A 14,364-nucleotide genomic window follows, 5' to 3' on the forward strand; every position below is an offset into this window, starting at 1 on the left:
CTTTGCATTGGAAGAACACCCGCGCAGCGAGCTGCGACCCCCCCACGTGACAGAACGCAGGCAGCAGACGTTCTTCCGCAGACCGGCCACGAGGAGGTGATGGAGACGCGCTGGCAAAGCTGGAAGCCAACCAGAAAGTCTTTTTCTTGCCAGCATGACGCGTCGTTCCCCCAAAACCCTCCCACGGACAACAAGATTCCCCAAGCAGCTCATTTTTCCTTGCCGCCGCAGGAGACCTGTGCTGATGACGTCATCCCGCCCACTGGTGATGACGTCAGAAACCAAGATTTTTTTTTTTTAGATTTTATTTACGCCCTCTGTCAGCCGCCCACCAAGGACTTCGTTTAAAAAAATAATCCTTTTGAGAAATTTTTTTCTAAATTTAGATTTTTTCAGACCCAGTCTAAAGTGGGGGTGGTGAATAGATTTTCTGGACAATTTAATGGGGAGGATTCTGCCCCCCTCCATACCTCCCCCCACCCACCCTTAAAGAGAGTTCCAGACCGCAGGTATCCGCTCCTTGAGGGGGGGGCTAGGGCTGGGAACTGCACTGGTGGGGTGACTCAGCTTCACCATGTCAAGCCACAGCCTCCCTCACGGCCGCCACCACCAGTCTTTTACCATGCCAAGCCGCAACCCCCAGCTAGACCACCTCCACCTGCACCAGTAGCTCCACGACGCCAAGCTCCGTACCAGCTCCACGACGCCAAGCTCCGGTACCAGCTCCACGACGCCAAGCTCCGGTACCAGCTCCACGACGCCAAGCTCCGGTACCAGCTCAACGACGCCAAGTGCCGCCATGCCAAGACCAAGACCCGCCATGCCAAGACCAAGACCCGCCATGCCAAGACCAAGACCCGCCAGTCCAAGACCAAGACCCTCCACGCCAAGCTCCGGTACCAGTTCTACGACGCCAAGACCAAGACCCGCCATGCCAAGACCAAGACCCGCCATGCCTAGGCCAAGACCAAGACCCACGCCTAGGCCAAGACCAAGACCCACGCCTAGGCCAAGACCAAGACGCGCCACGCCGAGCTTCGCCGCCTGACGCGCCACGCCGAGCTTCGCCGCCTGACGCGCCACGCCGAGCTTCGCCGCCTGACGCGCCACGCCGAGCTTCGCTGCCTGCATCATCTGCTGCTTCCACGCCTGCCACGATGACGACGCACCTCCCTCCTCGTCGGTCACGGATATGGCCGCTACCTGGTCGCCCGCCACGCCAAGTGCGCCCACCTCCCAGTCGGCCACGAATGTGGCCATTCCCTGGGCAGCGGCGTTCCACTCGCCGCCGCCACCTAACTCTGCCCCGGTGGATACGGGGACACGTGGCCTGGCGACCCACCGCCATGTCCCCCTCCCGCCCTCCCATGACTCTTGTTCATATTTTCTGTTTTTGGACATCTGGGATCTGTCCGTAAGGGGGGGGTTCTGTCATGTCTGTGTGATCATGTTTTGTTTTAGTAATGTTCGGTTTAAATTTTGGACTTTTTGTGCACTTTTGTTTTGTTTTGTCACCATAGCAACCATTAGTTTTCACCTGTCACGTCACGCACCTGTTTCACGTTCGGACTCACACACACCTGTCACCAATCATGTCACTGTTATTTAAGCCTACCTTTGTTCATCACTCGTTCTGCCTGCGTTGTTTTGATGTCACACCGGTTTATGTCTTGCTCTGTCCAAGTAAGTTTCCATGTCCATGCCATAGCTTCTGTTTAAGATTAGCCTCACTTGCGTTTTAGGCACGCTTGCCTCTTTTTTTGTTGTAGTTGTTGTTGTATTGTTTATGTTCGCGGTAGTGCGTGATTTATATTAATAAATCCTAGCCTACCTTCACGCTGTTGTCCGGAGCCGTCTCTTTGCATTGGAAGAACACCCGCGCAGCGAGCTGCGACCCCCCCACGTGACATTCTCCACTTCCATTATCTGGTTATCGTGCCAGCTTAGCATGTCGACTTGCACGACCCCAAACAAAGGTACAGTAGAGATGGATTTATGGCTTTTGAAAAGCTGTTTAGAAAACTGGCTTGTTGTTATATTTGTAATTTTTAGAAATAAAAGTATTGGGAACACATTTTTATCTTGAAATCAATAATTGACAGCAGTTAGATTGAATCAGAATATTTACAATGTACACATTTCACCAATATTTACTTTGTAAACAATATTTAATTATTCTGACATTCGTTTGGCTTGTCATTCCATTCCATTAGGTGCTACAATATATTGTACTGCCCCCGCAGTGTGTATACTTGTGCAAAGCTCGGCAGCCAGCTAACAGCAAAATGTCCTCCAATAAGCACACAAGGTTTGTGTTTTCCTGTATTTTACTGAAGTCATTTGCAAGTTGTAAAACTGTAACACAGAAATATAAACAACAATGAATACATTTCCACAACGATCAATATACAGTATATAGACAAGCTCCATATACAGTATACAGTAGGGCCTACTGTAGTAGGCGAAGAAATATCACCTTTAATATAACAAAAGCATTGGAATCACACAGCCCAAGCTAACATTGTGAGCTAACAACTACACCATTATATTACTAAACACAATAGCACACAAGCTAGACCTAATGTCCTCAATTGAGCAATTTTTACACGGGTATCATATTAATAAAGTCAGATATTACAGACACATACTGTAGTTTCCAAGGCGAAAACGCATTACAATGCATCCAGCAACAAAACATAACATCATATGATTTGTATTTTTAGCAAGAAACAAACTGCGTCATGAGCTCAACTTTAAGGAATCACTGTGACCTTAATGCGTCGCCAATGGATCGATTATCACTCCACCCAAAACTAAGTGCAGCACAGTCCCAGCTTGATATAAATAAATGAATCACTACAAACACAAATAAACGTAAAGAACATTAATATCTTAGGTACTTAAGAAGTCTCTGATAGAAGAATCACAATCTCGGAGATGGGCCTCAAGAGCACCTAGGCTTTCCCATCCTTGACAGTCCGCACTTCCACTTTGTGAACCTTCCCATCAATGCTTGGCAATGTCTGAATAATCAGTCCCATTGGCCATTTATTTCTCGGATTCTGGCTGTCTTTAAGTAGGACAACATCACCTGCTTTGACATTTGGCTTGTCATCCATCGACTTCCTGCGGCTTTGCAGTGTGGACAGGTGGACCTTTCCATCTCTTCCAGAAGGTGTTTGCGAGACACTGGAACCTCTTCCACTGCTTTCCAAACATCTGACCTGTGTCATATTTCCCATAGGGGGCTGATACCACATTAATTTTTTTAGTGAGAAGCATTGCTGGAGTAAGTATGGTTGGCATATCTGGATCAGTGGATACAGCCACAAGAGGTCTTGCATTGACGTTTGACATTACCTCTGCCATAACATAAACGTTGACAGGACTTCATGTGTCAGAGGTGTTGGGCCTATTTGAAACAACATTGCATCGAGAATCTGTCATGGTACTCCAATGAGCCTTTCCCAGCTGCCTCCCATGTGGGAAGCATGAGGGGAATTAAACAACCAAAAGCATACTCTCTCCTGTAGGTATGCTTTGACTTGTGTTTCTTTTGAGGTCAGTGCTAGCTCCTTACATGCGCCTACAAAGTTTATTCCTCTGTCACACCTCAGACATTTTGCTGGGCCCCCGATGGCAAAATACCTTCTTAGGGTGTTAATAAACCTGTCTGTTGACAGGGTTTCGTCCAAATTGATGTGGACTGCACAGCCCATCACTTGCTGTTTGTAGCTCCTTATCTTGTCCGACATGTTAGACCATGGTCCAAATACGTCAAGGCCGACAGAAAATAATGGGGGTTCTGGAATTAGTCTGTCAACTGGCAAAACTGCCATTTTCTGGGTCTCAACCCTTCCTCTTAGTTTGCGGCAGATGACACTTGTAGATGACAGTGAAAACCAGACGCTTACAACCAATTATCCAGGATCCACCTAGTCTTATAGCTCAATCTGTAAAGTGTTGTCCTTGGTGAGCTACTTGCTAATGAAAGTCTAAATTGTAGCACAAAAATATGATCGATCTGAAGAATAATTAGTGGAAGCTGTTCGATCTTGACAGGTTGGCGGACGACAGACAACCTCCAACACAAAGCAGACCATCTTAGTCTATAACAGGGTTGAGTTTCTTGAGTGCACTGCACCTTGGCCAAGCTTGGCTGTTTTCCAGACATTTTAGTTCCTCTCAAAAGCTTCATGCTGGACAGAACTAATGATTACGAATTTAGCGTGGCAGAGTTCGCTTTGGGTAGGCGTTTCTTTGATGCATTTCCATCCCTTACTACTTCCACTGTTTAGTTTTCTTTTAAAGGAAGATGCAGCATGAATAAGCTTGGCTATTGTTTGACCGATTGCCTTCCAGCTCGAACATCTTTCAAAATAATGTGCACCAAACAGGATCCTGGTTGCCATAGAAGTGACTTTAGGACGGATCTCATCCTCAGCTTCTGGCTCAACAAGTGAGAAGATGTCTGGTTCAAGTATTGGGTTGTCATGATACATGAAGGCTGGACCTAGGAGTAACCAATTGCTGTTTTGTAGCTGTGCTTTTGGTGTTGGCCTTGTGGTGTGATCAGCAGGGTATAAATGTGTTGGCATATAGTACTACTGGTCAGGGTTGGTGAATCTTGTGTGATTTGGGTGACACGATTTTCAACATACATATAAAACCACCTACTGGAGTTGTGAATGTACCCAAGCACAATTTTACTGTTGGTGAAAAACTTTACAGCATCGATTGTTATGTCAATTTCATCTATAACTTGTTTGTAAAGTTCCACAGCTAAAACAGCAGCTCAGCACTCCAGACATGGTATTGTATGAGCAGGGCGAGGAGTTAGCTTTGATTTTGCCATGACAAATCCAACATGGTAATGACCATCAGTGTTAATAGCTCCTATAGCAACCATGGAAGCGTCTGAAAATATGTACTCCTTTCTTTGTGTCGACATCAGGGAAACTGGATTGTAAAATCTCTGAATATGCAGCTCTTAAAGAGACTGTAAAGAGTCCTTCCATGATTTCCATTCTGCTTCTTTCCCTGGAAGGAGGTCTGCATCCCACTATGTCTGCCCAGTAGAAAGATCTCATACCAGTGCTTTGCCTTGTGTTGTTATAGGGTGAAACAAACCCTAAAGGGGTCATACAGCCTGTTGACTTTAAACAGTATTCCTCTTCTTGTAAAGGGCTTCTCCTTGCGAGATATCAGGTACGTGTAGCTGTCTGTTTTTAAGTCCCTATAAAGTCTGAGGCTTCTTTGCAAAGGAATAACATCTACTCCTAGGTTCAGATCCTTCAAGTCCATGTCTAGCCATTGTGCATAAGGAGCATTAAGCACTCTTAAGATGTCTCTTCCGAAGAGCAGGAGAATGGGAAGGTCTACGCGATGAATCTTGTTAGCAACTGGCTGTAAGTGGGGGTGACAGTGTGCAATATATAGGGATGGAATTTCAGTCCTGTCATCTGGCTTCGTATCGCACTCAATTAAGGTTGGCAAGGGAACTTGTAACTTCTCGTCCTTGGACTCAAGTATAAAATCTGTTGCTCTCCAGCCTGTAGTCTTCTGTTTTACAGCACAGGTTTTCAGGGTGTACACCGTCCCGTGGATCTACAGCATACCATATGTGGTTTTGTCTTAGGTATGCTTTACGCTCTTCTAGGGGTTTGTGTCTAAAGAGCTTGCATTTTTTCAGTGGGTGGGATTTCTTGCGCACTGGCGATCTAATTCAATCGACGTTTTAGTTGCAGGACTGGTTTCCTTACCTGATGATGGGGCAGGGATGTCTGTCTCTTTTACCGTGACAAAGGATTTGCCACTGTATTTTTCAAGCCTTTCAATTTTAGGGATTGAGTGACTGCTTGAAGTATAAATGGGGAAGCTGGGATATTTTTTTTATTTTTGCTTGCTGCTAATCAAACTTTAAGAACACAGTGAAAGGAAGAAAAGCTACTTTGTAATCTTCGTTGTACTTGCTTCCATTTGTTATCCACTTCTCTTGGATATAATATGGAAGTTCCTCAACAATTTGTCGTATGCCACGCGCTGTGTCCAAATAAATAAGGCCTGGGAGTGCACCATCTTGCTTTGCACACTCCAGTTCAGGGAGAATGTCACTCAGTTCTCTCAGTTTGACATTGTCTTATTACTCAGTCGCGGAAAATGTTCAATCTTTTTAAACAGAGCCTCTTCTATTACCTCAGGCCTATCATAACACTCCTTAAGGCGGTGCCACACCATATGGACTTCTGCATCAGGATTTAGAATGTGGATAGCACAAATTCTCTTTGTCTGCTGTGACGATTCGAGTCCGAGCCATTTTGACAGCAAATCTAGCTTTTCACTTGCTGAGAGGTGAAGATCTTTGATGGCACCATGACAAAATGCTTTCTATGACCAGTAATTCTGTGGTTTGTCATCAAATTGCATCAAGCCCGAACTCACCATTTCTCTACGAATCAGATATTTAGCAAAATCATGTCCACTTTGTATTTCAGGTAATGTTTAGCTGGAATATTTGTGTGACAAATACTGTGATGGTGGGCGTCATTTCTTCATCTGTTGAATGATTGCTGGCTTGGATATTTGGAACAGTGGCTGGTCTTGTCTGAGGTATTTCACATGCATCTTTCTTTTTATGTGCCCCAAACTATCTTGAAGGAAGCTCATGAGACAACAATTCAGATTGCTTTTTCACATATTCACTCGTGCGTTGGGTTGCATTAAAACATTTCTCTTCAGTACGGCACACCCTTCTGTAACTCCCCACTTTCATTTTCAGCTTCTTCATATATACAGCAGTTTCAGGTGCAGCGGCAGCAACTGCTTTTTGACATTTAATAAATGGAATCTGGAATCACAATCAGCCTTTTGATTTAACATGCTCGCTTCCATATAAACTCTGCGTTGCATCATGTCTGCATCTTTTTCAACATAAGCTAATGCCGCTTAGGCTGCCTTTGACTTGCCATATGCTTTCGTGGGGGAAGAGGCTGACGATATTGATCGCTGAGAAGGCCTGGTGGATGTCTTGGATGATAGAATTTAGCATCAAATATTTGAAAAGTCCCTGTAACTTGTTTTTCATTCAGTCGCTGCTTGTCTTCAACATCCCCATCTTGAATATCTTTTCTTTGATACATATTTCCTGAGCGTAAACTCATCTTCTGTGGATACTGTATGTTCTATTGTTTAAGCCCGCCGTATTAGTTAGTGTCTTTTTACTGTACTGCCCCCGCAGTTTGTATACTTGTGCAAAGCTCGGCAGCCAACTAACAGCGAAATGTCCTCCAATAAGCACACAACAATTGTCTTTTTCTTGTGTTTTAGTGAAGTCATTTGCAAATTGTAAAACTGCAACACAGAAATATAAACAAACATCAATATGTATACATAAAGCTCAATATATATAGACACGCTCCATTAGATAGATGAAGAAATATTGCCTGTAATATAACAAAGGTAACAGGTATAAAAGAAAGGGCATCTCTATCCTCCTTCAAAACCGCAATAAAAGTACACCTCCAGGCAACTTCAACCCTAAACTAACACCCTCCCCGGATTGTTGTTAATAATCAAATCTAAACAATCAAATGCAGATATTTTTCTTATGCCTTCTGATCTCTCTCCCTCTCTGTATGTCCACTACTTGCTGTAGATATCCTACCAAGTCAGACCTACACTGTTTCAATATCCATTTCTCTGTTCTCAATTGTTGATGACTGATGATAACAACCAAACCTAACCCCCCCCCCCCCCCCCCCACACCCCGAATTGTAAATAATGTAAATAATTCAATGTATACACCCTGATGATTATCTTGTGTGATGACTGTATTATGATGATAGTATATATGATAGTATATATCTGTATCATGAATCAATTTAAGTGGACCTCGACTTAAACAAGCTGACAAACTTATTCGGGTGTTACCATTTAGTGGTCAATTGTACGGAATATGTACTTCACTGTGCAACCTACTAATAAAAGTCCAGCAACTAAACGTTACATCATATGATTCCTATTTTTATCAAGTGAAACAAACTGCGTCATGGGCTCAACTTTAAGGAATCACTGTGACCACAAGGGGTCACCAATGGATCGATTATCACTCCACCCAAACCGAGTGCAGCACAGTAATTTTTGACAGTGATATCACACTTTTATATTACACAAATGTTCCCTCATCTAAAAAAAATTTGTGGCATAATAAAAACTATTTGCTGAACAAATGTCCACACAAAACACTATAAGTTAGAAACAATATCAAAGATAATACGGATAAAATAAAGTAGTATATATGTATCAAATGTATGTGAATACAACTAAAATAAAAAATTGTACAAGAGTTTCACAGTCCCAAAACACAATGAGACAAATTCATGACAAATTCATCATTAGGATTTGCATATCTCAAGTAATTCAAAAGATTTAAGTTAAATATTGTCATGTCTGTGTGATCATGTTTTTGTTTTGGTCATGTTCGTTTTGGGTTTTGGACTTTTTGTGCACTTTTGTTTTGTCACCATAGCAACCATTAGTTTTCACCTGTCACGTCACGCACCTGTTTCACGTTTTGAGTCACGCACCTGCTTTCACTAATCATGTCCATAGTATTTAAGTTCATTCTTTTCAGTTTGTCGTTCTGACGACCCCCCCATATATGCTTCTGCACACTCTCCACACCCTTATGATCCTTGCTGCTCTTTTTTCATGCCGGTTCCATGCCAAGTAAGTTTTTGTTTATCAAGCCACAGTTAATGTTTTGTTTAATTGTTCATAGTTTCCGCCACTGTGCGTGCTTTTCATTTGTACTTTTTTTGCTATAGTCTTTTGGTTTCATAGTTTATTCTCTGCCACTGTGCGCGCTTTTCGTTTGTACTTTTTTTATATATTAAATAAATCATGTACCTTAATTCCCGTCTCGCCCGAGCCAACTTTCCGTTGCATCCCGGAAAAGCTAACACCCAGGACCAAGTCTTGACAGTAGGTCGTCAGCAGACTCGCTTTTCCGCACGAGAGTTGGACACTTTCGACGAGGCTTCTTGGGCGGTCCTGTGCGCGATGGAGGAGGAAACGCGGCGCTACTCCTCCATGGAGTATAGAGACTTCATTTGGTCCCAGGACGACACAGCGTCACCTCAGCCACGGAAGCGCCGCCAAAGACGAAGGACGTCAGGAAGAACTTCCGCGAGCCTGCAGGACACGCCGCTCCCACATGCCCCTCCCCCTCCGAGCGGAAGCAAGCAGCAGCCAGCCCGGCTTCGCCCTGATGACGTCAAAAACCAGGATTTTTTTTTTCTGAATTCTTTTTCTTTTGATTCCCCGCCCCCCAGGACTCAAGCCACACCCAAGACACAAAACAATGTTTTTTCACCCACTCAATCCCAGGCACAAGAAAGACAATTTGGAGAATTTAATGGGGAAGTTTCTGCCCTCCTCCGCCTACCCCTACAGAGAGTTCCAGACCGCAGGGAGCGCGTCTGGTATCCGCCCCTTGAGGGGGGGGGCTAGGGCTGGGAATTGTTCAGGTGGGGTGGCTCAGCAGCACGATGTCAAGCCACAGCCTCCAGCACGGCCGCCACCACCAGTCTTCCGACCCGTCAAGCCACAGCCTCCAGCATGACCGCCCTCACCAGTCTTCCGACCTGCCAAGCCGCAACCCCCAGCTAGGCCACCTCCACCTGCTCCAAGGCTAGCTCCACGGCTAGCTCCAGTCGCAGCTCCACGGCTAGCTCCACGGCTAGCACCACGGCTAGCACCTGTCGCTGCACCTGTTGCCGCACCAGGGCTAGCACCAGCTCCACCACGCCAAGTTCCACGGCAGACTCCAGTACCCGCACCACGCCTAGCCGCATCATGCCAAGCTCCGGTACCAGCTCCACGCCGCCAAGCACTGCCAAGCCAAGACCAAGCACTGCCAAGCCAAGACCAGGACCCTCCACGCCAAGTCCAAGACCAAGACCCTCCACGCCAAGTCCAAGACCAAGACCCTCCACGCCAAGTCCAAGACCAAGACCCTCCACGCCAAGTCCAAGACCAAGACCCTCCACGCCAAGACCAAGACCAAGACCCACCACGCCAAGCTCCGGTACCAGCTCCACGATGCCAAGTGCCGCCAGTCGCAGCTCAACGACGCCAAGTGCCGCCAGTCGCAGCTCAACGACGGCAAGTGCCGCCAGTCGCAGCTCAACGACGCCAAGTGCCGCCAGTCGCAGCTCAATGACGCCAAGTGCCGCCAGTCGCAGCTCAACGACGCCAAGACCCGCCATGCCAAGACCAAGACCCGCCATGCCAAGACCAAGCCCAAGACCCGCCATGCCAAGACCAAGACCCGCCATGCCAAGACCAAGACCCGCCATGCCAAGACCAAGACCCGCCATGCCAAGACCTAGACCAAGACCAAGACCCACGCCTAGACCAAGACCAAGACCCACGCCGAGCTTCGCCGCCGGACGCGCCACGCTGAGCTTCGCCGCCTGACTTGCCACGCCGAGCTGCCACGCCTGCCAAGTTGACGACGCGCCTGTCTCCTCGTCGGCCACGGATATGGCCGCTACCTGGTCGTCCGCCACGCCAAGTGCGCCCACCTCCCAGTCGGCCACGAATGTGGCCAATCCCTGGGCGCCCGCCTCGCCTGCTGCAGCGGCGTTCCACTCGCCGCCGCCACTTGACTTTGCCTCGGTGGATTCGGGGCCACTTGGGCTGGCGACCCACCGCCATGTCCCCCTCCCGCCCTCCCATGACTATTGTTAATTTTTTTTTCTGTTTGGACATCTGGTATCTGTCCTTAAGGGAGGGGCTCTGTCATGTCTGTGTGATCATGTTTTTGTTTTGGTCATGTTCGTTTTGGGTTTTGGACTTTTTGTGCACTTTTGTTTTGTCACCATAGCAACCATTAGTTTTCACCTGTCACGTCACGCACCTGTTTCACGTTTTGAGTCACGCACCTGCTTTCACTAATCATGTCCATAGTATTTAAGTTCATTCTTTTCAGTTTGTCGTTCTGACGACCCCCCCATATATGCTTCTGCACACTCTCCACACCCTTATGATCCTTGCTGCTCTTTTTTCATGCCGGTTCCATGCCAAGTAAGTTTTTGTTTATCAAGCCACAGTTAATGTTTTGTTTAATTGTTCATAGTTTCCGCCACTGTGCGTGCTTTTCATTTGTACTTTTTTTGCTATAGTCTTTTGGTTTCATAGTTTATTCTCCGCCACTGTGCGCGCTTTTCGTTTGTACTTTTTTTATATATTAAATAAATCATGTACCTTAATTCCCGTCTCGCCCGAGCCAACTTTCCGTTGCATCCCGGAAAAGCTAACACCCAGGACCAAGTCTTGACAAATATTTAATATTATTATGTGTTTATAATGTTCCTGTAGCATATGCATTGTGCAATTATAAAGGTATGTATGTTTTTCACAATTTGGTGGGTTACCTGTTTTGGGCTTGTTTTCATTGCCCTGCTTCCTTGTTTCCCTTGTGACATCTGTCAACATTGATTGTTTGTGTTTGTTGTTTGGGCTTCTCTATCCAACAGTTTATCCTAAAAAAAATGAATAAGAGAATTTAAATTGAAGTTTTAATCAAGTTTTGGTGTAGTTTTCCACCCCTTGTGTCTACGATGTTCTCATAGACACTAGGCGTTTATGAGAACTACTCTACGTCACTACTCTACCATTGTATTCCCAGGACAGTCAATCGATCGCAATTGGACTGGCCAGTTTGTCTTAGAATATGTTTTGCCTCTAATCTGAGAAGACTATACCAGTTCATGCTCATAGACTAATATAGGCCAGATCAGATCTACATGCTGGTGCCTAAGCCTCCAACTATTTATCCTCCAACATCTGGTTGGCGTCTTTGGTGTGTACTATTTTTTTGTCACATTTTTTATTAAGCACATTCAAGACATTCAGTGCAATTTGGATGCAGTAAACGTTTTTATTTTTCCCCTCGAAAACTGGTCTTAAAACAATCCACCCAGCCCAACAAATAGACCTGTAGTTTAAAGACAAAAATAAAAGTGCAAGATTTTTAAAATCTGAAAAAATAAATCGCTCCCCTCCGACGGCACTACAGATCACTGTAGGCCATAACAACCCGACATAAGAACAGCTTCTTCCCCCAGGCTATAACTCTGATGCAATGTTTCTCAACCATTGTTGGGCTGCAAGCGCCCCCTTAGAAGGCCGGCAAAAATGATCTATTTATCAGCTGTGGTACGTATGAGCGGCAGCAGTACTCCGTTATAACTCACTTTTTCACCACTTGTGGCAGTATTGACTTTCAAACCAGAGCCATGTGCAGAAAGATTATGGTCATCTCAGTTTAGGACTTGGTCCCAAACATAAAACCATGTAGTCATGTGAGGGGCTTTTGACCAATCATTTATGAGCTTGTCTGGCCATACTATCTCTGATTGGTGAAAAGCCCTTCACATAATTACAGGGCGCCATGTTTGGGACCAACTCTGAAACTGAGTTGGCCATTAACTCTCTCTGTTTCAAACAAACCAGAAGAAGTCAAGAGTAAAGCCATAGAGAAGTTTCTTAAGAGCAAAAATTATAGCCGAAGTGGTGAAGCTGTATTTTCATTTACACTTTAATTTTATTATAGACAGTTTATCTAAGAAACATATATATTACTAGAGATTTCCGATAATATCGGCCGATAAATGCTTTAAAATGTAATATCGGAAATTATCGGTATCGGTTTCAAAAAGTAAAATTAATGACTTTTTAAAACGCCGCTGTACGGAGCGCTACATATCTGGTAAAACACGGACGTAGGGAGCAGTACAGAGCAGTTGCGTCTTCCAGTCAGCAGCCCCTCCCCTCTCTCCTCTCCCCTCTCCCACACACAACACAGGAGTTGACGACTGCAGCATGAGAGGTTTACTGGCGACGCTTGATGCATACTTGCCAACCTTGAGACCTTCGAATTCGGGAGATTGGGGGGGATTGAGGTGCGGGGGCGGGGTTGGGGGGTTGGGGTTGGTGGTTGCGGGGGTGTATATTGTAACCCGGAAGAGTTAGAGATGCAAGGGATTCTGGGTATTTGTTCTGTTGTGTTTATGTTGTGTTACAGTGCGGATGTTCTCCCGAAATGTGTTTGTCATTCTTGTTTGGTGTGGGTTCACAGTGTGGCGCATATTTGTAACAGTGTTAAAGTTGTTTATACGGCCACCCTCAGTGTGACCTGTATGGCTTTTGATCAAGTAAGTCTTGCAGTCACTGTCGAGCGTATGCAGAAGCCGCATACAACATGTGACTGACTCAGCACGCTGTTTGTATGGTGAAAAAGCGGCTGTTTCGACAGGTTGTACAGGACGCTAAAGGCAGTGCCATCACGACACGCTCTTAATATTGTTGTCCGGGAGAATGGTTGCCCCGGGAGATTTTCGGGAGGAGCACTGAAATTCAAGAGTCTCCCAGAAAAATCGGGAGGGTTGGCAAGTATGGCTTGATGACCTCATCAAACTGCCGCAAGCGGAGCATAACAACAACAAGAGTGTGTTGTTGCCGGTGCTGTAGCCGTGGCTAACAAGCAAGCTCGCTTGGTGACTAAATAACGACACCATGTGTATGGTTTGGGATTATTTTAAAGTGTGTCTGACGGATAAAAAAACGACAATTTGCAATGACTGCAAAAAGTTGGTTATGCGAGGAGGAACCAAGACGTCTTCCTTTAATACAAGCAATTTGATCTCCCACCTCTTCAAGAATCATAAGGAGATACACGATGAATACAAGCGGAAGATGGATGAAAAGCAAACACTGAAAGCAGTTTGCAGTGAACGGAGGTGCCCTGTCTCAACGCAGCATTTCAGAAGCGCTGGCTGACTGCTAGTCCACCTCAAGCACTCACCACTAGCTTGCAGCACATTTGTGTTACTCATACAAATATGTTAGAGCAGGGCAGATTGAGCCCAATTCATAATTTCCTGTTATACAGTATACCAGGCAGTCTTGCACTAAAGGACTATGTTATTGTTTACTCTATTACTCTAGTATACTCTGGACTGAAGCTGTGTGCCTTCATTGTTTTTGTAGCTGTTGTTTTGAGGCATGTTTAAAAAAAAAAAAAAAAAAAAATGCACTTTGTGAAAGTCAAAGTATAGTATTTCCCATAGTTGTAGTGGGTATCAGGATTATCTCAGGGAGAGCATGTCCCAAATTCCAAGCTGCTGTTTTGAGGCATGTTAAAAAAATGTATGCACTTTGTGACTTCAATAATAAATATGGCAGTGGCATGTTGGCACTTTTTTCCATAACTTGAGTTGAAGTTGTTCTCTTATTTTAGAAAACTTTGTTACTTTGTTTAATGCATCCAGCGGGGCATCACAACAAAATTAGGCATAA

At 45.3% G+C, this 14,364-nt stretch overlaps 1 protein-coding gene across 4 annotated transcripts in view; it reads left to right on the forward strand.

The window, feature by feature from the left end:
- plcg2 (phospholipase C, gamma 2) overlaps positions 1 to 14,364 on the forward strand; it is a 148,123-nt gene that overhangs the window by 45,623 nt on the left and 88,136 nt on the right. The gene's annotated exons all lie outside the window — the stretch shown is intronic.

The sequence above is a fragment of the Nerophis lumbriciformis genome, linkage group LG18 (assembly GCF_033978685.3).
Source record: "Nerophis lumbriciformis linkage group LG18, RoL_Nlum_v2.1, whole genome shotgun sequence".
Lineage (NCBI taxonomy): Eukaryota > Metazoa > Chordata > Actinopteri > Syngnathiformes > Syngnathidae > Nerophis > Nerophis lumbriciformis.